The sequence below is a fragment of the Pipistrellus hanaki genome (genome assembly GCF_964339955.1).
Source record: "Pipistrellus hanaki genome assembly, chromosome: 7".
In the NCBI taxonomy this organism is placed as follows: Eukaryota; Metazoa; Chordata; class Mammalia; order Chiroptera; family Vespertilionidae; genus Pipistrellus; species Pipistrellus hanaki.
This window is the reverse complement of record NC_140509.1, coordinates 52,351,720-52,374,764: the sequence shown is the minus strand read 5'-3', so window position 1 is coordinate 52,374,764 and position 23,045 is coordinate 52,351,720. Positions and strand designations below refer to the sequence as shown.

At 41.3% G+C, this 23,045-nt stretch overlaps 1 long non-coding RNA gene across 1 annotated transcript in view; it reads right to left on the bottom strand.

Annotated features, from left to right (window-relative positions):
- LOC311626009 overlaps positions 1-22,328 on the bottom strand; it is a 35,971-nt gene extending 13,643 nt beyond the window's left edge. The window contains exon 1 of the long non-coding RNA XR_014795611.1: positions 22,063-22,328. This is a non-coding gene — a long non-coding RNA (uncharacterized lncRNA). The remainder of the gene's footprint in view (positions 1-22,062) is intronic.
- Between the last annotated feature and the right edge of the window lie 717 nt (positions 22,329-23,045).

Genomic DNA, 23,045 nt, shown 5'->3' with positions numbered 1-23,045 from the left:
TTTGGAGTCAATCCTGGATTTGAATTTTAGCTTTTGTTAGTTTTTATAGTTGTTAAATTCCTCTGAACCTCGGTCTCTACTCCTTGAACTAGCAGTTTATTCTACCAACCTCGTGAGGATTTAATAAGGTAGGATATTAAAAAAAGATCTAGCTGGCTTGGCTCAGTGGATAGAGACCAGGCTATGGACTGAAAGGTCCTGGGTTTGATTCCAGTCAAAGGCATATGCCTGGGTTGTGGGCTCGATCTCCATTAGGAGGTGTGCAGGAGGCAGCCGATCAATGATTCTGTCTCATCATTGATGTTTCTATTTCTCTCTCCCTATCCTTCCTCTCTGTAAAAATCAATAAAAAAATTATATTAAAAAAAAAAGAGGAAGGAGTGGAGCTGGAACCTGTGCCAACAGCTTTCCAAGGCCAGAGATCCTTCTGTGCCTCAGAGCAGGGCCATTCAGAGAGTGGGCAGGCATGATCTCATCAGAGAAGGTAACAACTATCTTGACAAGTGTAGGGATGAAAAAGGGTGTGAATTCAGGAAGTTCATGACAACCAGGAACATAGAAGATGTTTAATAATAGTTGTTGATAATTTACTTTCATCATGAGCCCAATTGTTCCAAGCAGGGAAGTGCACAAACCCTCATTTGGATTGTGAAACTCTTTCAAACTAGGGAAAGTTGAGCATCTTATTTGCAAAAATTCTGGAAAAACTGGTGTTTTCAAGACTATTTTCACTGTTTCACTTATGGAATCGCTTGTGTGGTCTGTGGAATGTTTGGCCATTTGTCACTGATCTATATCCAATAAGATAGGAAGTGCCACCTTTGCTAGCATGGGGACAATATTGCTTGGCTGAAATGGGAGTGAGCCCAGCTGAGGACTGGTAGAATGAAATTGGGCACTTTTACCACTCTGGAGACCTTCTCTCTCCAGTCACCCCCTCTTACTAAAGCTGTGTTATGATTTTTCTCACAAAGACAGTGGTGCTTCTGAAATTCTCCAGCTTCTTCAACCCTTGCTCAAGCATGGGGCCTCTAGGGGTTGATTTGAGCTGTTTTTTTTTTTTTTTCGTTTTTTTTTTCTGAGTAATGAATCTGTTTCTGAGCATAAGAGCAACAGACATCACACAGAATGCAAAGTTTTCTTATAAAAATGTCAGTTGCAATAAAAGGAATCTGGAGCCAGCCTGGCAGCCTGGGAGCTGTTACAAGATGAAGTCAGAGCCTCAGCTTGTGTCTACATGACACCAAACATCCAGTTAAAAAGTGAAAAACTCAAGCAGCCATCCAGATGTTTTGTCTGCTTGATGCCAAACATCCTGATGATTTCAATTATCCAGATGTTTGACATCAGGCAGGCCAACATCCAAAATCTGGATACATCTAGGTGTTTTGTATCTTGTAGATACAGCCTTGGATTCACTGGGCAGTGAAGCCCAAGAACTTGGTCATTGTTGATCCTGACTTTAATAGGAACTGTGACTCTGATAAGACCTTCCTAAGAATAAGGCTATTCTTTTATTAAAATGAAAAGAGCTTGGAGTCGAACACTTAGGTTAATAGGGCTTTGTCAGAGAACAACAAAGAAAAGTACAACAAAGCCCACTGTAGTTCAAATGACTTGGCAGTCCATCACTCAGCCAATAGGCCCCTTTTTATATCTATTCCTCAAATCCTGGGAAGGAGCAGGAGAGAGCTCAGCCCTGAAGCAAGTCAAAGTTTGAATTTAACCAAAACCGGTTTGGCTCAGTGGATAGAGCATCAGCCTGCAGACTCAAGGGTCCTGGATTCGATTCCAGTCAAGGGCATGTACCTTTATTGTGGGCACATTCCCAGTAGGAGGTGTGTAGGAGGCACCTGATTGATGCTTCTCTCTCATCGATGTTTCTGACTCTCTATACCTCTCCCTTCCTCTCTGTAAAAAAATCAATAAAATATATATTTTTTAGAAAAAGTTTGAATTTAATCTTGTTTTGACATCAGGCATTACTTCTTAAACTGGACCCTCTACTTCCCAAAATTGAACCTGAACTTCTGACTGACTTCAGAACTTCTTCCATGTTCTCATGACCTCCTGGTCATGCTGAAGGTATTTAACCTCCAAGGTGCCCTATTTCTGGATATGACCCCTCCATAGGAATGGGAACTGAACTGGCCTCTAAGGAGACAGAGAGAGTAAACTGGGCTTTGCAAATTATTTTTCATTCTCTTTTCTAGACCGACACTCTTTTCCTCATTTTGCTCCTCTTGATTTTGGCTCATGATCTGTGCCTAACTCTCCTCTCCCTCTTCTCCCAATCATCCTGAGAAATGGAAGCAGGAGACAGAGACAAAGAACCCAAAGGTCCAAAGGACAGCATGTGCAGAGGAGTTTAAAAAACAACAACATAAAATGAACAATAAGAGCAACCTAATAAAAGGATGAAACATGGTCATGGGACAGAGAAGAGTATCTGAACATCTGCACTTTTTCTTATTTATAACCATGACAGGAAAACAGGAAAAAGAGTGCGTAGAACCTCAAGCGGAATTTTCTCTTGGTTACAATTTTGCAAGTATATTCCGTTAGGAAGAAAGTGACCAATTTGATTGTCTTCTATAGGCTTGAAATATACAATTCATCATTGTCTCATACATCCTATGATTGTGAGTTAGTCATTATTACTCATTGTTATGTGGGGGAATTCCTCTCCTACCCACATCTGGACTTTTGCCGTTACAGCAAAGGGTAGTAGCAGAGCCCGTCTGACCCTTCGTCATTTCAGGATTCGACGCACCCTCTTCTCTTTGGCGATGGCTTCTTTGCTTTGGTTTTGTTGTTGTTAGTAGTTGTTGTATGTTATTGGTTGGCTGAATCGGTTTTTAAACTTTATTGCAACCATGGCCATGGCAATGATGGCACTCAACCCAGATTAGTTCATCAATACCATCATTGTTAAGTCGATCAGGAGATCAGCAATAGCTAATATACACATAATTTGGTTTCTTTGGAGGAGACAGACATCTGTTTTCCTTGGCAGCGGTCTGTTCCCAGACCCTTACTGGATACCATGTGCGTGCCTAACTCCTGTTCACAACAATAGCTTTTATCCTTAAGGTTTGGTAGTATAATTAATTGATGCCTTTATCTTTTCATGAGCGATGCCAGCTCACATCAAAAAAAAAAAAAAAGGAAAAACTAGAAGAAAAAAAACAAAACACACTACAAAGGCTTGGCTTTATATCTGGTGGGATGAGAGAACCTCAAAGCCCTACTCAGTATTACAGAAGAATAAAGATTGCTTTTATCCATATTGCTAAAATTTGTGCCTGTATCCTCTCATTTTTCCTGCCATCATTGAGAATTCAATGAATAGTCAGGTCCCAATATTAAAATCTGACTTTGGCCTTTAAGAAATAAAAAATTGTCAATCAAAATAAAACCAACGAGGGTGAAGGTATGTGTGTCTCGGTGAGAACAGGGATGCCAGGCAGCATAGGGGAAACCATCTCACATTGTGCAAGGAGGTCAGCTGCCTTCTTCAGAAAGAACTAACTTGTGTGTTTTTATAAACTTTGGGTTAAACAATCAGGTCAGTTTGTTTGTTGTAGTGCTCTGCAAACTAGGATAATTGCATACTGTGGAAAAGAATACTGTCATGTCCTACTCCCTAGGGAAAAGTCAAATTACTTAGTAGGTAAATAATTCTGCTATGTTCTAAGGAGTGCCTTGATTTCTTATACAAGAGTAACTAATGCCTGAAGATTATGATTATTTATCCTTCCCCTTATAAAGTGTTTATTGAATGGGAAAGCAGCATGCTGCTGACAGGAAAGACTCCAGACTAACCAAAATGGGTTCTGGGTCAGTGTAGATGGGATGATAAGCTCATGAAATATTTAAATGAAAGTAAAAACAATACGCAAGTATCTAAATGGGCATTGGTAAGATGAAATCTGTCTAAAGGAAAGGAAAGCATTATGCCTCTAGGATGTAAGAATAAGAAACACTTTTCATAATACATCATCTTAATTATTTTCGTGATTATTCATTATAATTACTCAAATCCAGGTACTTTTCTTATGTGAGCACCGTACAAGCATACAGACTTAACCTTTAGATAGCCACTTCACTGGTAGTTTAAATTATCTATTTTCTTTCAAATCTAACTATTTATGAGTATATTTTTATATTTATATTTTTTATTAATCCTATCTGATAAAAGAGTAAAATGCAAATTAACCATCACTCCCCAACAAAAAATGGTGGCACCCATAGCCACAAGATGGCGGCGCCCAGTCCTCTTAGCCCTGCCGGAGTCCCCAAGTCCACCCAATAGCGGCAGTCCAGGGTGTCTAACTGGGAAGCACCTGCCCCCCATGCAGCGATCCCTGCGCAGTGGTGGCTGCCTGGGGTGTCCAGCTGGGAGGTGCCAGCACCAGGCACCATCCTGGCCAGTGGCCGCAGCCTGGGGTCTCAGGCCAGCAGGGCCATGCACCAGCACCACAGGATCTTCAGACCAGTGGCAGCAGCCTGGTCTGGGGCTGCACACAAGCACCACGCGATCCCCCAGCTGCAGCAACAGCTTGAGCTGGGGTCTCAGACCTGCAAGGCTGCGCACCCCTCGCTGTGCGATCTTCAGGCCAGCTGCGGCAGCCAGGGCTTGGATCTCAGGCCGGCAGGGCCTGGCACCCAAGCTGCATGGTCCCCTGGCCCCAGAGGCAGCCTGGGTTGGGGTCTCATGCCAGCAGGGCCAGGCATCCCTACTGCGCAATCACCCAGCCAGTGGTGGCAGCCTGGGCTAAGGTCTTAGCCTGGCCAGGGTGCCATCACCTTTCAGTGGTAGCAGCCTGGGGTCTCAACCATTGAGTCACACCAGCCAGGCAGATATGGAGGATTTTTAAATGTTTCTTATTAAAAAAAATAATAATAATTAAATACATATATATATATATATATATATATATATATATATATATATATATATACACACACACACACAATTGATTTTTTTTACAGAGAGGAAGGGAAAGGGATAGAGAGCTAGAAACATCTATGAGAGAGAAGCATTGATCAGCTGCCTCCTGCACACTCCCCACTGGGTATGTGCCCCCAACCAAGGTACATGCCCTTGACCAGAATTGAACCTGGGACCCTTGAGTCTGCAGGCCAATGCTCCATCCACTGAGCCAAACCAGTTAGGACTGTCCAATATGCTAAAGAAAAAAGCCCTATCTGATAAAGAGGGATTATGCAAGGGAAGGCATTTGGGCATGACTGGGGTTTCAGGGAGGGCAGTTGGGGACAATCGAGCTGGCAGGGGAGCAGTTAGACGCCGATCAGGCTGGCAGGGGAGTGTTTAGGGGGTGATCAGGCTGGCAGGCAGAAGTGGTTAGGGGCAATCAGTAAGGCAGGCAGGCGAGTAGTTGGGAGCCAGCAATCCTAGATTGTGAAAGGGATGTCTGACTGCCTGTTTAGGACCCATCCGTAGGATCGGGTCTAAACAGGCAGTCAGACATCCCCCAAGGGGTCCCAGATTGGAGAGGGTGCAGGTTGGGCTGAGGGACAGCCCCCTCCCGCGCATGAATTTCATGCACTGGGCTTCTAGTTATAATAATACACAAAAAAGACTAATAATCTCTGATATATGCAGCCAGCTTTGTCAAATCTTAATATATTTCCTTTTTCTATTAAATACTTCTTAAGGTAATAATAAGTTGAAGCCCCTTAAATTCCCTTCTCTTAATACCACTGTCCTCCTTCTATCCTTCCTTGACTACTGTTCTGAATTTAGTGTTCCCTGTGCATGTTCTTACACTTTTACATTATATGTTCATATCCATAACTATAACATAATTACATGTTTTAATTTTATATCAAAGGTATTACAGTTTTTTATGATTATACGATTTGTTTTTTCACTGAACATTGTTTTTGAGATTTATCTTTGTTGATATTTGTATTTGTAGCTCACTTATCTTATGGTAGTATATGGGCATACCACAATTTATTTTGCCTTTCTGTTCATAGACACTTGGGTTGCTTCAAATTTTGTTATAAACATATCTCCCATAAATATACTTGAATAAACCTCTGTGTGCACATATGCTAAGGTTTCTCTAGCGGCAGAATTGCTGGATCATATAAGATGTGCATATTTTACTTTCCTATCTGTTTTCTAATCATTCTCCAATGAGACTGTATTGATGTATTACCCACCAGAAATGTATGAGAATTTCTGTTTATCCACTTCTTGACAATGCTTACTATTGCAAGTGCACATTTGATAAAAGTATTTTTGCTGTTACTACACTTAATACTTAAAATATTATTACTAAGAATAAATGCATAATTATAGCATGATTGAAAATAATGCATTGTTCATTACCACCAGTGCCATAAAAGAATCTCCAGCCCTAGCTTGCTTGGCTCAGTGAATAGAGCGTCAGCCTGCAGACTGAAAGGTGCCAGGTTCGATTCCCAGTCAAGGGCACATGCCTGGGTTTTGGGCTTGACACCTAGTGTGGGGTATGCAGATGACAGCCAACCAATGATCCTCTCTCATCATTGATGTTTCTATATCTCTCTCCCTTCCTCTTTGAAATCAATAAAAATATATATTTTTTAAAAGAATCTCCATGCCTGCAAGTTTTTCCATAAGAAAAAAGTTACCTAATAACCTAAGACTGTTCTTCCTGATATTTTTCAGAGTATTCATTCAAGACATGATTAAGTTTTAGAACTAGGTGAGATTTTTTAAATTTTTTTAAAATATATTTTTATTGATTTCAGAGAGGAAGGGAGAGGGAGAGAAAGATAGAAACATCAGTGATGAAAGAGAATCATTGATTGGCTGCCTCCTGCTCACCTCCTACTGGGGATTGAGCCCACAACCTGGGCATGTGCCCTTGACTGGAATCAAACCTGGGATCCTTCAGTCCGCAGGCCGATGCTCTATCCCCTGAGCCAAACCAGCTAGGACAGGACTAGAAGAGATTTTAGAAATTATTCTATCCAGCAGCATCATTTAAACATAGTTATAACCAAAGTCACATGACTGTGCTAATAATAATGATAGTATAATTTATTTAGAACCTACTATGAGTCAGTACCATTCTAGGTGCTTCACAAATATTCTTAATTCTCAGGACAATAGCCAGAATTTAGTGTTTATTCTACAAATACATTTACATTTACATGGCTATTGAGAGCAAGACACTGTGCTATTTAATCTGAGTGGAACAAAATTGTACCCAGCACAGTTCCTACTTTCAAAGGCATAAAATCTGGAGGGAAGGTGAAACCACGGTATAAACTAGCCTCTGAGGAATGCTGGGTGATGGCTCAGACCAAGGCAGACAATTGAGAAAAGATCTTTATGCAACCGGAATCATTTAGGAAGACACCCTAGAGAAGCTGGCATGGGAATTGGGCTTTGAAGGACAGCTAAAACTTAGATTGCCACCTTCTCTCTTGGATGTGCTGTCCAGTCATTGACCACTTAATGACCATGAGGTGGGTCAGTGAATGGAATCCAAGAGCCTCTAACTATACCCAGCCATTGAAGTGTGGCATGTCTAGAGGGAGCTTAGAGGACAAATCAGACTGGAAGGGACTAAGAGTAGGATCTGTCTGAGGAACAGTGCAGAAGACCTAAAGAGCCAGGCATCTAGCTCGTGGTGGGGGTGGGAGGCATGCAATCCAAGAAAGCTGCATCTCAGAAAATAGGGGCAAAGCCTCTGTGCTCTTTACCGCCTCTCTTACCACTGCCCCTCCTTTGGTCTGACCTGCTGCCCTCTCTCTTGTTTCTGGAGCATGTCAGGCTGGTGGCTCCAACAGGATCATTCTCCCACAGTTTTCTCTGTTTGAAATATGTTCCCCAGTTTTATGTGTGCCAAGCTCCTTCTCATCGTTGGCGTCTCACCTGAGATACTGTCCCTGAGTATCCTACAGAAACCAGCCCCTGCCTCCCCTTTCAGCAGCCCACTTTGTCTTCTTCATAGTCTTTCTTCCTGCCCAAGATTATCTTGCTTCTTTACTTAAGCACTTGCCCCAGTAAAAAGAAAAAAAAAAAAAAAAAAAAAAGCAAAACTATGAGAATAAGAAATTGTCATTCTTGTTATATATTGTGTGGCCAGCCTCAGGCTCAAAGGATAGCTTCAACGAACATGCATTTGACTGTGGAATCAATGCACCATAGTATTCAGCTTCCTAAGAGGCAGGCAGGCTATCAGAATTGAAAGTCTTTGGGGAAGTTAGAGTTTCACAGAGGCAGGATTCTATTAAGAATCACTGTGTTAAGATGTATGAAGTAGGAGGTTACCAAGACTGAGGACTAAAGTCCTTTCATTCCAAGGAATTAAAGCATTAACTGGAGAAGGTGGACAGGTTAACTTATCATAAAGGATTTTCTACCACAGTTTGAGTGTCAGCTAGAGCTCCTTAAATCCTCCCTGCTGTAGGTCAGAAGAAAGGGATGTGAGTAACCTGAGACTTCATCCACTGGCAGAGACAAAGAGCTTGTCAGGGCTGGAAGCAGAAATATTGGCAAAGGGGAGAGAGTGGAGGTGGATATTCTAAGTGCAAAGGACAGCAAGAGCAAGGCAGAGAGGTACCTGCAGCTTAGAACACTGCCTGGTACATCATAGAGCACAGAAAACTCTTGTTGAAGAAACTGACTCATAAATAACTTGGTAACCATGTTAAGGGCAGAGAGCCTGAGTGTAGGCAAACTAGTTGAAGATTTATTCCAAAATATAGCTTTAGAAATTTGTTTCATTGCATAGGGTTAGTAGGGACAGATAATGGCAAAGACAATCTACAGGTCTTGATGACTAATTGCTTGTATGGGGGTGGGGGGGGGGCAGGAAGGCAGTTTGAGCAGAAGACAGTGTAGTGAATGAATGAATGAATGAATGAATGAATGAATGAATGAATAAATAAATAAATAAATAAATAAATAAATAAATAAATTTATCCTGATCTTCAGAGTCCGGGTGATTGGGGGACACCATCACAGAAATAGAAAAGTCGAAAGGAAGATAGTTAATTTAGGTGGGGACAGAAAGTTCTTTGTAGATATTTGCGGTGCATGAAGGCCTGGATTCAGCTGTAATACTCATAAGGTGGTTAAAATGAGACTGGAGCTCTGAAGAGGCCCAGAATAAAGATTTATATGTGCATCTAAGCTACTTCAATCATTTTCAGAAAGAGGTAGATTGGGACTAAAACTAAATAGAATTGGTAATATTAGCTGTGTAGCAAGAACATAGCAGACTCAACCTATCTGATCTCATTATTCAGCAACAGAATGATACCAGGATGTATCTCAAAAACTATACATGTTGGGCTTCTGTGGACCACAAATCAGTTCCTTCAAGGCCTTTAATACCTGGCATCCTCTAATCTAGGCAATCTACTTTTCTTAGGAGACAGTATTACCAAGTGGTTCAAATCCTGGACTGCCACTCAACAGATATATGACTTTAGTCAGTTCCTTTAAGCTCTCTGATTCTTTATCTGTAAGACAGGAGTAAGAATGGTACCTACATCCATAAGATTGTTATGAAGGTGAAATGAACTAGTGCACACAATGCATGTTTCTTAGAACCTCATATACAGTAAATGCTTAATAAGGGCCCCTGAAGTTTTGAATTGAAGACTAAAACACGTTCCTCTTTTCATTTATAAATAGGGCTAGCTTGATTCCTGGAAAATTGTAGAATATTTTCAACAAAATAGAAAAAAGTTTCTATTATTTCTTCCATGTTCATTTTACCAAAGGAAGCCACCTCCTCAGAATGAGGTTCAAAAATACACCAGGAAGAAGTGCTGCCACTAAACCAAGTCCTAGGCCTTGCCACAGTTTGGCGACTCAGGTGCACTAAATTCTCACAATTCAAAAGCCCTGGGAGAATGTCAATGCTATTGTTTTGGAGACTTCCTTTCACCCTGCTTTGAATTTGTCCCAGTTCCAATTTTAGACAATAAATCAAAAGCCTTTAAAAATGGAGTTCCATTCACTATTAAGAAAAGGGAAAATGAATCTCTGACCCCGATGACAATCATCACTCCCTGGCTTGGGTGAAGTCTAAACTCAATTTGGTAAATTCAACCTTGGGGTGTTGTTTTGTTTTGTTTTTTACTTGCTTGTTTGTTGTTTTATTTTAAACAAGAGCGTTTATTTGTAAGGAGGCCATCTTTCTGTTTTGTTTGTAGTTGTTGGGTCATCCCAAGCAATAAGACCATGGACTTTATTTGAATTGTCATTCTTCATTACCTTAAAAAAAAAAAATGCTCAGAACAGTAATATTTTTACAAGGATAATCTACCAGCAAACATCAGTAGGCCAGACATACTGGCAGTCCCTAGTCAATCTGTAACTGAGAACCAAAAGTGTAGCAGGAAATCCTAATAATGAAACTTGCAGGATTATAGAGCTGATGAAGCAGAAAACAAAAAGTAGGTGATAACTGCTCATAAGTGCAACCTTGACAGTTGTCAGATCTTTGAGGATTTTCTTAAGGCCTGGGCAGCCATTCATCTATTTTTGAATTCATTTTAGCCATCCCAAATAACTATTGACTCTGGGTTATTTTCCATCCTCTTCCAAGATAACACCTGGTTGCTATAGTCAACAGACCTATTCCAACAAGCATTTTTTTAATTTATTTTTTTTGCTCAATAGTTATTCCCAAAGTAATCAAGTTCAGGTTATCATATCTTAGTGTCATGTGCTACTATATCACACTCCAAGGAGAGATAACAAGACTGCCCAAGGAGGGTGGGAGTGTTGGGTATGGACTTTGTCCCAGCCAAGGTCCCTTTCTCTCCAGGGGGCTGTGTCAAGCTTATGTAGTGGGGAGAGGTATCAGAGCTGGACGGGTGGGGTAGAGGAAATAAGGCAGTTCTAGCCAGCTCAAAAATGCCAAGGCCCATCCGGTTCCCACAGGCGGAAACTGGGCGACATCATCTTGTCTTGCCAGTGAATCACGAAGTGGCCTTGGGTGAGCACGCCCTCTCCAGGTGTGCCAGCTCTCTCTCCTCTGAAATAGAGGCCTTTGCGCAATCTGCCAAGTATGGCGTGGGGAGATATGTCACAAAGGCCTAACCTTCATGCTGGTCGAACCAACGCTGTTTTCCAGTTTTCTGCTGTGTGGGTCTTAGAGCCCTGCTGCCCACCTCCCACGGTCACAGACCATCCCCCTACGGCTCTGGCTGCAGCATGAGGTAGTAAAAGGCAGACTGGACCAGATCTGTGGCACACGCTCCCTACATCAGCTCACTGGTTTACCCTCCCTTCTCCCCTCCTGCTGACTGCTGCCCCAGTGCCTGGAGACTCTGCTGGTCTCTTTCTGACTAAAACTACTCAGGATCCATGCGCTCAGGTAGTAAGTCCCCCTAAACCTCCTTTGGGAAACTAGAAGCAGCAGACTTGTCTACAGCACCTCCCTGAGGGCCAAAGAGAACCCAGTGATCATTTGGTGAAGACTCTCAACCCTGGTGGAGACAGGGCAGATTCTAAGCATAAAATAATTCTTTTTTAAAAAAAACAACATGAAGCCATTTGCGTACAACCTGAATCTGGTCTCAGCCACTTGCCCAGCACGTACATATTTGAAGTCATGTCAGTGTGGCAATTATTAAAAGAAAATATTGCACAATACCATATTTTTACATCTTATTCAACATACAATAGCTCTGTAGTTATTGAATTAAGAATGTGGTGTGTAAGAAGACAGAATTCAGGGCCTAAAAAATGTGGATCTTTGCAGTCTCTCAACATCCCAGAGAAAGGTAAGCACACCTTTTACATGAAAGGAAAAGTCTTTGAGTGACAGGCAATGGGGGCGATACAGTCCACCAAGTCTCAGACTATTCACAGCACACTGGCCTGCTCAGGCTTCTGACCATCATAAGGCAAAACCAGAATGTGTGCTTGCTACACAGAAATGCATCCCATTTCTAGCATCCTGGGACACTGGAACTGTCAGGCAGCCAGTCCATGTCTCCTCTCTGCAGAAGTCTAGGCTAGCACTGGAGACAAGCCCAAAAGGACATGGTAGGCAGTTGGACAGACATGAGCAGAGCAAAGACAATGGGCCAGGCACAGAAGGTCAGCAGGGCGGAAAGCCCCGGGTGCCTAGCAATGGGAAAAAACTGGGAAAACAAGGACCTCACCCCCAGGGTCACCTTTCCTCCTCTAGCTTATCACCAGTCATTTGGTTTAGACCCTCTGACCTTTTACATCGCTGGTGATGCAGTTCAAACCCTCCCCTGACCTTTCCTCCCCCAGCATTCACTAGTCATGCGGTAAACCCCCTTGGAAGAGGAACAAGGGTCCGAAGAGTGGCCTCATGCAACTCCTATGCGGGCCCTTGCACAACCACTCTCTTAAGCATTAACCCCTAGGGATAACATCTAGGTCTCAGTAGTGTTCCAGCTCCAGAAAAGCAGCAAAACCAGATAAGAGATGCTTATGGCTCACATAAGGACCATTCCTGCTCTGGGCAGACCTATCAATGGACCCTGAAAGGACACACCTAGATATTAATGAATATTCCACTGAAACCCCTTACCCCCACACCTCCCAAACTGAGAAACTGGTGAGGCTCTCTCCACAGAGCAGGCTCTTGCCTTTCCCCAGCCCTTTCCCCCAGCTGCTTGCCTCTCTCTTTCTCCTAAGCTTTATTCTTTTGCTTCTGTAACTTGTTCCCTGAGCCCACGCCACTCAGCTGGCTCACTTTTTCTACCTCTGTGACTTTCTAAATAAATTTTCTCTTATAATTTGAGTCTTGCTCTGAATTCTTTCTTAGCCAAAGTCCTGTCTGACTCAACCGACCTAATACCTGATGCTGTTTCTCCACCAACATAACCACTGGGTTGGCCTCAGAGCACCCCAAGCTGGACTCTTAAGGGTCCCTCAGATGAACCAGATGGCCTTGTTTACTAAAACAAGAGAAAGCTCAGGTCCTAACAGAATATGACTATATTAATATAGATATGGAAAACTCTCTCGGATAAGCAACCTCCATCTGGTCTTCTCTTAAAATGAAGACCTAGAATTAAGAATGTTCAATGTTGTGTGAAACATATGTGGACACGGATGGGGGAGAGGAGGTCCATGGAAAATAATCTCACAAGGTGATCTGATCATAAATTCCTAGCTGGGCAGGTCACAGTGAGTTGTCATGCCCCAGGTCTATTACTTCTTTAGCAAAAGGTTGACCTTTGCCTTAAGCAAGCCTTGTGCATCTATGTTAACATACCTCTGCAATAAGCACTACTCACCTTCCTGAGAGTACATAATCTCCTTAACTAGCCTATGGTTTTATCCCCCACCTCCATGTAAATTTCCTTATCTTCCCTTCCTTAAATTCAAATGCATAAAAGAAGCTGCAACACTATTATTCTCTGGGGCATTCGAAATCTTGCTCCTGGCACAGTTTACCAGTCTGGCTCAAGTAAACTCTTACAGAAATTCTCTATATGTTTGGACATTTTTTACATCAACACATATTACAAAATACTGATATCTGCAATACATACATTTAAAATACAATGTGTATCATATTGTCCCCCAAACTCATGGAGTTGTAAACATTAAATATGTTCAGCTTTTTATATTCAAGCATACCTCAATAAAGTGTTTAAAAAAATAAAAGATATGATATTCTTCCATCTAATTTACACCTTTATTCATGTGATTTAAATGATTTTTAGGTTTTCTATTAACATTATTCTAAATACAGCTTCCCCCCCCCCTTCTCAACACACTTGTTTGTGAGGTTATTTTGCCCCCTTAGAAGATAGATTTCGCATTGGACCTCATGTCATTACTCATTTTATACTTTCTCTAAACTCTGGTGAGGAAAGTATATGATTGTGGTATTTGTGCTTCACTAACACCTGTGAGCTGATACAGGCCTTGTTGAAGAAAATAGTCCAAAGAGGTTTTTTAAGGTAGTTTCCTTGGTAACACTTATGCCTATATTAGTGCATGTCCCACCTATTTCTCTGAAACCAATAGGAGGAAAAGAGAACAGTTTTACTCTTTTGATATCCCTAAATGTACCTGAGTTCATTTAAACTCTCTTTTTGCACATTAGTCCACTAGTGCATTTAATGCTTGTTCAGATTATAATGAAAATGTGGACATTTGCTCAGCTCTACTTTGCAGGAGGTCATAGAAGGGAGTCTGTTAGGGCCTCATAAAGGGTAGGCCCTCCCACAGTCGTTTAGTTGAGTGGAGGGCTGCTGTGAAAGGACATTTTAGAAGAGCAAATAATGTCTTGATTTATAACTTATCTCTTTTAGCCTAGGGTTCATAAACAGCTCCTGGTCCTTCATCAGTCTGCACAACAGCAGCAGCAGGATCTTTGTGATAAATTATGTTGTCTCTTCGTGGGTACATCTACATATACAAACATAGGGATATAAGTAAACATATGTGCCTGACCTGACCCCTATTTTAAACATAATCTACCAGATATATGATGTGATTTCAGGAGCACTTGGAAAACATTTTGCTTCAAGAGCCTCCATTGATATAAATTCCCACAATTAGAGACTCATTCTTTGACCTTAAATTTCTTCTCTTAGGATACAAATAACCCTGGGAAAGTGCTAGTATTTAGAGTCATATGCCAGTGCAAGTAGAGTTATCTTGATTCTCTGTCAAGAGTTGGGTCTGATTTCTAGGGAAGCAGAAAGGACAAATGACAAGGACTGCCCCAGGGAATCCAAGATGGGGAGAAAGATGTTCAAGAAGAGAGGATAGAGTTGCACCAAGACAATTTTCACAATCATCCTAGGGCCAGAATGGCAGGCATGTTTCAAAACAGAGGTGACCTAACTAGTGAAATCAAAAGAGACCTTTAGCCTCAGAAACAAGAGAAAAGAAAAAAAAAGAAATAGGAGTGTCAATAAACAAGAGTTGCACCTCTCCTTTCATAAACCTGCCCTCTTTCCCTCAAATGGCTTCTGTGTTTCTAAGACTTATTCTTGCTTGTGGGGAACCAACAAGATCTAGATGCCTTTTACTCCTGCAGATTGGCCATTGACCGCAGCCTACATTTCCCTTGTTAAGAGAAGGAGCTAATCCCTAGATTGCCAAACATTTATACACAAATGAATTTGGAGTAAATTTTCAAAACAATTTATATTGGTGACAATTATAGATGGTCAAGATGGTGAAAGTGAAACCAAACTGGGCAGTGAGAATAACAGGGTGGAACAGAGGCCCTTAGCCATGGGTCCCAGAAGCCTGGCCACAGAAGAGGAAACATTTATGTCCCAAGCTTAGGTCTGGCAGAAATGTTACCACCTGAATGACGGCCTCATCATCCACATGACAAGTGTATGTGCGTGGAGGTGTTTTCCATTTCTCCTTTTAGAACATAAAGACATCACAAAGTAGCTTGACACAAAACACTCTGGCCTCTCAGAGCCCTTTCCCAGCCTTCGGGAGACAGAAGACTTGAAATGTAAAGACTTGGCAGATCCGACTGTGTCCAGGAAAACCCAGCTATGGTGGGCTTGTTGTTGATATTATGACCATTATTCTTCAGACAACATCTTTCATTGATGCTCAGTGTTTTTGTGAAACAAAAGAACCCAGCTGAGACTTCAACAAAGAAGAATGCAGGGAAAGGGGAGAGAATACCTTGATCAAGAATAGCTTGGAAGAAGCCAAAAGTGGAAGAGGAAGTCTAATTCTGTCCTAGTCCGGGGGGGAAAGAAGTTTTTTGAGAAATGTAAACAAATCAGGAAATCCTGGCACTTACTCCAGTTCCGACCTGGGGAAACACACAGTCCTTTCCCTCGGACTGAGCTGCTGTTTGTGAATGAAATCCAGGTTGAATTGTTCATTGAGCCCTGCCAGCCCCGTAGCTTCCAGCTTTCCTCTTGCCTATGGCATACCTTAAACCTTAAAATAATAATAATAATAAAACATATGCATGTTATTAACTCTCCATATTCAAATGGAAATTCAATGCTATCATAAATCTCTTTTCTAATGTAAATTCCTTTCTCTAGCATGAAGCTGCAGGAAAGCCATTGTATCTGAGCAATCTAAACTTGAAAGAGAATTTTTGTAAAACCAGTTATGATAGGGGAAGCATGTTTTCTACTGACTCAAAGATTAAAGTTGGTTGTAAAAATGGGTGGGGGACTGAGAGAGAATTATTGGTTGCTCAGCTAATGATTAGATACAGAACTTCAAGGACAAATTAAGAGGCACAAAAGAAAGAGTCTTGCCGATAAATGAAAAGAGTTCCTGGTGATATTAAATGAAAGATGCATTGTTTATCTTAGATTGTAATCTCCGTTTCTATATTCATCCCCAGCTAACCAGCCCCTCCACCCCATTAGTTATGCCCAAGTGAATTCCAAACTCTACTGCACAACATCAGATTAGGGTATCTATGGCTGCCTTTCCTTCTTAGCAGGCCCATCCTCTCTCTTTCGCTGGTTGGGTTATGTCTGGGGACCTGTTCTAATGAGACTTCATACGTGTGATGAAGATAAGTAGTTGTTGTTTGTTTGTTTGGAAATATGTTGTGAATGCTTTGGTTAACTTCAGAGAATTTTCATCAAATACCATATATCCCACATTTCAAGTCGACTCCACCCTCCCACCCCTCTTTTTTCCTTAGGCTCACAAACCTACCCCAGACCCTTCATTTCCAACATAATTCTTTCCAGCGTAGACGTGGTCCAGGCAAGTGACAACAAAAACATGTCCGTGTATGAAGAGCTACAGGGAAGAAACATAAGGGGCTCCCTTCAGCTGTGGGATCCCTTCAGATCACAGACAGGCAAGTTTCTCTTGGGTGGAGGAGAGTGGCATGTGGAAGGACACGGAGCCAGTGGGTGGCTCTCCTCCGGGTGGCCCAGCCCCTGTCAGTGTGCGTGCACGGACACCTCAAAGTGCAGTGCTCAGGGTTCAGTTCTCAAGGCAAAAACCTTCTCAGTTGACTGTTAGGAACACACTATGAGATATGCAGGAAAACACATGCCCCTGTATCATTGTGAAATATTAAGTCTGTTCTAGAGAAGCATTTGTGACCACAAGTAACAATTAGAAATAAAAATACTAACAGCAGGACAGAAGTTGACTCATGCAGGCTTCCTCTTCAGGGTTTTAATACACACGCATATGTCTGCAGTCAGGTTATTGCCAACATTTTGAACTGAAATGATACGATTTAGAATTTTTTAAATAACAATGCCAGAACCAACTTCTCTGGCTGCTAGTGCCCACAGGGACCAATTTCTCCCCGATCTCTTATTTAATGTTCAGCATTCAAGATAGAAGATTTAATGTTTTTTCCTGGATTGTTCAGAGATTTATGGCACCTATAGAAATGTTCATAAAGTCTGAGGCTGAGCAAGGCTTTTGGCGTCCTTCTCATTGTTATCAGAACCATAAAAATCATCACCGTCTTGTCCATAGCCAGTCTTGTCTTTCTAGATAACATAATCCAGAGGAAAATAAAGTTGCCGCTAAGTTTCTGGTACTAGTTGACTATGATGGTGTGTGTGTGTGTGTGTGTGTGTGTGTGTGTGTGTGTGTGTGTGTGGATAGTGGTGTCAGATCGGCAAAGGAAGAGAGAGAGCAGCAAATCAAACTGTATGCATTGGAGGCTTCAAGGGGAACTCTGTGGAACTGTTTATAAGGCAACTCATTTTATCTGTCAGAAGGGTGCTGTAGTGTGCACCTCATTTTCTTCCATGTGGCTCTCTGGCCTAGCCTCCCCAGGAGTGGTAGTCCCCGGAGTGGAGACAGAGAAGGGAAGCAGGTGCTTCAACTCCCCGCATCTGGTTTAGATGACCACAATGTGGAGAACACCTGCAGCCTGCATTTCAGCCAAGTCTGGCCTCCCATTGTATTCGCTTGGACTTTCTGCCTTGAGCGAGAAAAAGGCATTGTTTACTAGATTTGCGGAAGGATCTCCGGGGAGGTGAGAGAGACGGGATAAACAAGCCCAAAACAAAACGGGCAAGTGTAAGCAGGGTGCTAGGAGATCTTGATTATTTGTGACTATCCAAAGTAATCTTTCAACCTGATCTGGAGTAAGTAAAGCTGGAAGGGAGGGAGGGAGGGAGAGAGAGAGAGAGAGAGAGATTAGCGTGGGACTAGCATAGGACACTTTTTCAATGGTTTTCCAAGAGAAGTGATATTAGATAATCTTGTCTTAATTCTGGTCTTCAAGAGCAGACAGAAATCAAACCACCATCATTAAGGGTCTGTTCATGCAGGACTCTGTGCCATGGGGTTTAACAGATGAGTGGCTGCTATCTTATCCTAGAAAAAAAATTTTACAAAGAAGATGGTCTTGCTACTTATGTACCCAATGTTTCATTGATGCATTTTAAAATTTATATTTTATAATAACTATACATTGAGTGAGCTGGATCTCTCCAAATCATACCCAAAGCAGTAAACTGGGTTCAGACTTTCCTAACCAAGCAACACAAACACAAGTGATCCCACAATAGAATACAAACTCATGATCTGTATATGGGGACAAAAATAAAATTAGTGAGCTTATTTCCAGAGACCTGGAATATCATTTAGAGATCTCATATACAATGTGTGTTGTAAATAATTCTGGAGCTCCTCGGTTTTCTTTCCTTTGTATAGAGCCCCAACTAGTGGAAAACTGGGAAACTGCACTTAAAGAGAAACCATTTATTTTATTATTATTTTTTTATATATATATAATATGTTATTGATTTTTTACAGAGAGGAAGGGAGAGGGATAGAGAGAGTTAGAAACATCAATGAGAGAGAGTCATCGATCAGCTGCCTCTTGCACACCCCCAGAAACCATTTAAATGGGAGAACTACCCATCTTCCCCCAGGTAAGGGGTCCATAGGATCTCATAGAGAGGCTGTTCTTTCTGGTTCTGGAGCCAAGGACCAGGTGCCAAAAGGGGAGAGAAGCGTGAAAGTAGCATAAACATAGTTGTTTACGGGGGACAGGGCAAACTGGCACTGATGAAAACATGTACAGTCTCTGACATTTGAAATGAGTCAGTGCATTCTATCTAGCTAATTTGAGAAAGGAAAATATTTTTTGAGTTCAGAACTTAATCTTCTTGAAGACGTCTTTTCAGAAGAAAGGGGAAGATGCGCTGTGAGACAAAATTGCATACACTGGAGGAAAGAGACATGGTTTCACAAATTAAATGAGCATGCAGTTGCGATTGTGTCACACTGGTTCGGAGCAGAACAGATAGGAATGTGTTTGTGCCGAAACCGGTTTGGCTCAGTGGATAAAGCATCGGCCTGGGGACTGAAGGGTCCCAGGTTCAATTCTGGTCAGGGGCATGCACCTTGGTTGCAGGCACATCCCCAGTGGGGGATGTGCAAGAGGCAGCTGATCAATATTTCTCTCTCATCAATGTTTCTAACTCTATCCTTCTCTCTTCCTCTCTGTAAAAAATCAATAAAATATATATATTTTTTAAAAAGAATGTGTTTGTGTCCTCAACATTGTCGGGGTCCGTGAGAAGGAGAGAGAAGAGCAGGTAGAGGCAGCAAAGGGAAGGAAAGGACTCGAACCCCATCAATTAGAATAAAATATTGGCACCTGGAAAAGTGATTAAGTATAGAAATTTTCCGGAATGAACTGAATCTTTAGAGTTGGTCCGGTTTTAGTTTGTTTCTTTGTTTCTTTAGTTTGTTTCTTTGTTTGAAATGAAACCTCTTCATTTCAAGGAGTCTCTCTTTTCTTTTTCTTGGTGGATTTTTAGAGGAGTCTTGGCTCCCTTACTGAAACATACCAGAAAAACGCAGTGGGCCTGGAAAGGTTATAAAAATCGGAGATGAATTCATCAATCTGACAAAGGGTAGTGTGTGTGCAAGAGGGGTTCATGGACAAACTTCAGAGACTTCGTGGGACTCCCTAACAGAATGTGCGACTTCCGTGTGTGCCTGTGTGTCATGTGCACATTTCTCTGGATTTTATAGCTTTTACTGATTCTCAAAGGGCTCCGTAACCCAAAAGCAGAATAAGCAACATCAGAATACAGAAATCTACACATAGACAAAAACCAGTCACATTTTTATGGACTCTTCTCAGAGTGATCTCAGACTTCATAAAACTCTGTTCTTAGTGAAGCCTAGCAAAGATATAGAAATATTCTAGTATATCACAAAGCAGAGGGTAGCTTTATTTTTATGGGCATTGATTCTTTGGACAGAGAGCAATGAGAAGTTCCTGTTGCGTCTGCACTGGATTGGCATAAGGAACCTCTTTAAACCTCAACATAGCTTACACGCTGTCCTTGAGCTGCTTCTGAGGTGATTGACTCCAGTAGCCAGCTTCCTTCAGTTTGCATTTAACAACATGGTTTATGCTCAAAAGTCCAAAAGCAATAGCCATCCTTGTTTTCAATAGAGTAAGCAGTGGAAAATAGAAAAAGGAAAAAAAAAAAAAAAGCAAAAAAAAAGCAGTGTTTAATTTTAGGGCGTGGAGGCTTGTTCAGCACATTCTATTGTTATCAAAATTAAGTCAAGAAAGTGGAATTTTTACTTACGTGTGTGGTGGTTATTAACTAAACCCTCCAGTCCTTCATTTCGTTTGAAAAGGGGGTTTGTTTGTTTAAATCCTACGTATTTGCAGATTGTTAAGTCTCCAGAGTTCAAGGATAGCAAGTGATAACACCATGGTGATGCTATCTAACTTCTCTTATGGCGTCAGCTTTCCCATAGATTTTATTTGACAGATAAGTTCGTTGTGAAGAAAAGTTGTTCTGGCAATCTGTCTGTCCTAGCCTTCACCTCCCGACCAGTTAATCGTCCTGAGGGGAATTTCGGGGATCACTGGAGATCACACATCATCTGTAAGCAATCCCCTTGGCAGTTGGCATGCAGTCCTGTGTCACTAAGATTTTCCTTCTGAGCTGGTAGGTCACACCTCTTGTTCTTCCCACCTCGCACAGGCTTAACTGTTTTTAAAATTCATGAAAAGCATGATGAGTAGCTAATCTAAGAAATAATACAGAACTCGCCTGTATTTTGTTTGGCTTTCTGAGACTATGAGAAACTTATATAATTGACATAAGTTTTCATGTCCTTATTGGAACAATTAGGCAGAGGCCTTCAGGAAAAAGGTTTAAAAAATTGAGGTTTGGTGGGTTTTGTTGTTCTTTTGAACTCCTTTACCAGCTTACCAAGATCATATAAAAGGTTATTTTAAATATTACAACCACAAACTGTTCAAGCAGATGAAAATGAAAGTAGGCCACTTAGAGGTTTTTGTCTAGTACACTAAAGCAAAATGTCTCAGGCTAATAATTTCAACCATGGGGGGTTCGCCGGCTACTAAAAGCAGTTACTTTGAAATTAAGAAGGAAGTATTTTAAATATTACATCTGAATTTGTAATGTTCCTCTTGCAGGATATACAGAGCATAGTATTTCTTTTTTTTTTTTCCTTCCCCTCAGGACTACACTGACCTTCCTGCCTGAGCAGTGAAACCCCAGACTTGGACTTGAGCCAGCTGCCTTTCAGCAGCACATCATTAAAACTGGCAGAGGTGCTGTTTAAATGTAAATTTTCCAGCACGCCTTCACCAGACAGATAGGCAGCGCGAAAGCCGTCGGGGCATATTTGACACATGCAATCTTAAAAAGGAAGGAAAGGGGAAAGCTTTCAAAAAAATATGTATAGCAAAGTGAAAGTAGAAATGAGGCCATTCATCTGACATTTGGGTGTCAAAGAGTCAGATGCATGAACATCTTACATGAATTTCTAGGGGGAAAAAAGCAAATCTGCAAGTCGATTTCAAGAAGGATGAGCAGGCCCTCAGAGAAAGGAGTTTTTTCTGCTTTGTCAAGAAGGCAAGCAGCCCAGAAAGAAAAGGGAGCCACTTAGACTCCCTCTGTTCTAATGATTTATGGTTTCTCAGGCTAGTCAAGGTCTAGCATGGAGCCTGGGCAATCCAAAGAAATTGGCAACGCACGTGTATACAGAAAGGAAACCGAAAGAAGAGAAGGAGGAGCAGGAAAAGAGGGAGGAGAAAGGAAAAACAGAAATAGAAAGATCTGTACCTCCATCCGGGTGATACTCACATTTTGAGCTCAATGTGGTTGAGACATGCAGGTGAAAATAAAAGGTCAGCTCATGAGTGGGTTTTGGAGGCGAGCCAAACCCTGGAGTGAATGCTGAACTTCAGGTTAGCTGGCAGGTCTCGACTTCATTAAATATTATCATCTCCCCTTTACTGTCACTTGGGATGTCAGTTGCCAGTCCAACCAGAAAATAAAACAGAAGGAGCCAGATAATTTGAGGATGTTTTCCTCCTTTCATGGAATGGTATCAACATGTACAACAACACAAGGATATGAGTACATGTGCAGAGTCAATTCTCAACTGCCCGTGGTGACGTTTCCACCTCCAACGGCAACTCAAATTAATTTCTCATTGATTGTGGAATGCATTTTAAATGACTATGCCTTCTGGTATGCATTTAGCTCAATCTCATGTGACTGTCTTAGCATGCTACTAGAATCAAGGGCTAACTGATAGTGAGTGATAATGACTGAAGAACTGGTTGGCCTGAGATGTTTAAAGTAACCATGAAAATTTGCAAAATAGGTGAATGATACTAAGATAATGAAACCATGCAAACATTTTCTTTTTGTTGTCTTCTTTTCTCTTAATCCTTCATAATGACTATTTAACCTCATATGCATTTTCAAATAATTTTCCATTTTCTCATAAATTTTCACACTGTCTAAATTGAGACATCTTTTTAAAGAAAAATATAATCAGATCAAACCCAAAAAAGACTATATCTTTTTTCTATGTATTTAAAAATGTGTACCCATATTTCAGTAGAATTAATCAGATAATTTTTCTCTCTTTTCATGCAACTTGAGTAAAATCTTGAAAGGAAATAAAACTTGATTCTGAACAAATCCTACGAATTGAGAATTTTGAATTTAAGCTATACTTTTTGTTGGTAGGTAACTTTTAGCAAATCAATTCAAACATGCAAGAAAATACAGAATTGGTCGAAATAAGTTATCAAAGAAAGTACAAGTATAGAAGG